The sequence below is a fragment of the Onychomys torridus genome, chromosome 7 (assembly GCF_903995425.1).
Source record: "Onychomys torridus chromosome 7, mOncTor1.1, whole genome shotgun sequence".
NCBI lineage: Eukaryota > Metazoa > Chordata > Mammalia > Rodentia > Cricetidae > Onychomys > Onychomys torridus.
This window is the reverse complement of record NC_050449.1, coordinates 79,789,363-79,791,945: the sequence shown is the minus strand read 5'-3', so window position 1 is coordinate 79,791,945 and position 2,583 is coordinate 79,789,363.

The following is a 2,583-nucleotide window of genomic DNA, read 5'->3' as shown; positions in this document are numbered from 1 at the left end:
TCATAAATAAATAGAAGGTACCAGCCTCCCCCCCCCCCCCCCCCAGCTTCTCTGTGTTAATAGCCCTGGCTGTCCTGGAACTTGTTTTGCCTCAAACCAGGCTGGCCTCAAACTCACAGAGGTCATCCTACCTCTGTCTCCCTAGTGCCAGGATTCAAGGTATGCACCACCACACCAGGCTTAGATTTCAGCTTTTAAGAGCTTTAAAAGAAACAAGGAAATTGTTATTAGTATATCTTCATTCAGCAAATCATTGGTATTTGAAGGAGGCAGATGGGTCTTTCAGAATGACAGTATATTCATGAACATTTAGCTAATCAGTAGGTGGCCATTGATTTAGCCAGTGTGGCTGCCCCTTATCACAGTAGGAGAGAACAGCTAGGTCAGCTTGCCTTATCTCAGTAAGCAGTACAGTTCATCTTCTTCCAGGGCCACATTAACCCTGACTGTATCAGGACATCATTCCATACTGGGCCTTTACCATCTCACCATTGGACAGCAGTGCTCCCATTCCTGACGATGGTGTGCTGACGGGACCTCAAATACCGGAATCATTAGTTCTCTGGATGCCTGGTATAAGATACAGCATTTCCAGAGTGGGAAAAATAGATCCCCTGAAAACACAACAATCTGGTATACTCGGATGTCTACTTCATAGTGAAGGACAATTGTGTACTTTGTTCCTCTGACTAGAAAAGAGGGCCCTTGGGGTTTGGTGGACTCTTTTGATAGCATTTGGCCATGTAGCTCAGGCTGGCCTCAAATTTGAATCCTTCTGTCTCTGCCTGTGCCTTCCATATGCTGGGATTATAGACCTGTGCCACCATATTTGGCTATTGGATGGACTTGAGAAAAATTTGTGCACATTCTTTAAACCCATTTATGGATTGATCCAGATGCCTCCAGCTTTGACTGGATGTGACAGAGAGGGGTCTCTTAGGTGATAGTTAACTGCAGTGAAATGAATTCTTCCACATGGGCCTAATGAAGGTGAGATAATGGCTTTAGTTTCTGTGATAAATTAGGATTCTGCATAAAATCTGGGTTTTGGAGCAAAATGATGCCCCTTCAGGATCTTTTACTAATAGGGCACTTGCAGAAAAAGCAAATGAAAAAAAAATCAAAAGTGCTCCTTGAATTCCTCGACTAGGCACCCTAAGAGCACCTTCGAGTTTTGAGGAGGCATTGGTGTCACACACATAGTTAGATGAGACCTCAATCTCACAGGTAACATGCTTGTCATGGTGCCTCAAGGTCCCTCATCACGGTCTGTCAGCTAAGGTGCCCCCTGCCGCTCTCCCAAATGTCTTCAGCTCTTAGGTGAGGATTTAATATATCAATAAAGAATGAAAAACGAAAACACTTTAGAAAATGCTGAACTCAGTAAACTTCAGAGATCTTAATTGTTATGAACAACAATTCTTCCCAAATAATCATTTAAAGATTTTAAATTAGAGTGTCATTAGTAGCCAAGTCTGCCTTCATAAGCAAAGGAAGATGATCAGCAGCCAGAGGAAGTGCTGAGAAGCTGGATATCCCGGGGGCCAGAGATGCTCCTGGTGTCAGGAACTCAAGAGGGCCTTTGCCCAGGGCTGGCTGATTCCAGTTACTTCCTCTGAACCCTACAGAAGGGGCTGTTTCCCAAAGCCATGTGTCCATGAGAGAGGGTGTTTTGTGTTCCTGTTGGGCTGGGCAAACACAACAACAGTGTGCCGAGAGTGAGTGTTGAATGAGATCCTATATATGTATATTCGAACGTGCAGACAGACATGTTGATATGAAATCTGAACCTCTAACGACTGTCTGTTGGTAACATATACCTAGAAGTCCTGGTCAGTGCTAATACTGGGCATGTTAAAGCAGAATACTGAACAAATTCTTAGAAGTAACTCCAGAGGTAGTTATGAGTTCATAGACTTGAATGATTTCTGCTCATTGAATCATGTAATAATCTAGTTTTGTTCCATATTTTACTCCTTAAGCTACTTGTATTTCAGAAGCCATTTTTGCTAACTTAACCATAGGAAAAATCCTCTATGAGTCAACTGTATAGCACATAATCTCACTTCAAAGGACAAAGGTTAATGGACTTAAATAGGGCCTAATAATTGCGAATGTTAGTTTAAGGAGATATGTATGAAGGTGATTCCTATCCCATGTTGTTTTCAGTCTTGGCAAACATGGAGAGCTTGTTTGGTGATGTTAAGTCCTGTTTCTTCTCTCCTTATATATAAGTAAGGTGTGAGGCCCCAGCTTGGGTTCCATTGGCATACAAAAAGGATTGAAACGTGAGTGGAGGGAGCTGAGGTCTTTCCATCACCAAGAGCTTTCACAGAGTGACTTGTGCCTTGAGGAGACTCCTACTGAGCTACAAGGAGCCAGTTTTACAGCCTCATAGGCACAGGGGAACCTGAGGAGGCCGTGGAGTGCTACCATCCTAGACAGGCAGCAGGCATGAACATACTGGTTCATCAGAAGCTTCTCCAAGTTCCTCAGTGCATACAACATTGGCAGCCCATGTTTTATGAGTACTGGGGCATTCCTCTGTGTGACACTAAGTCCTGCCACTTTGGTATCCTGAAT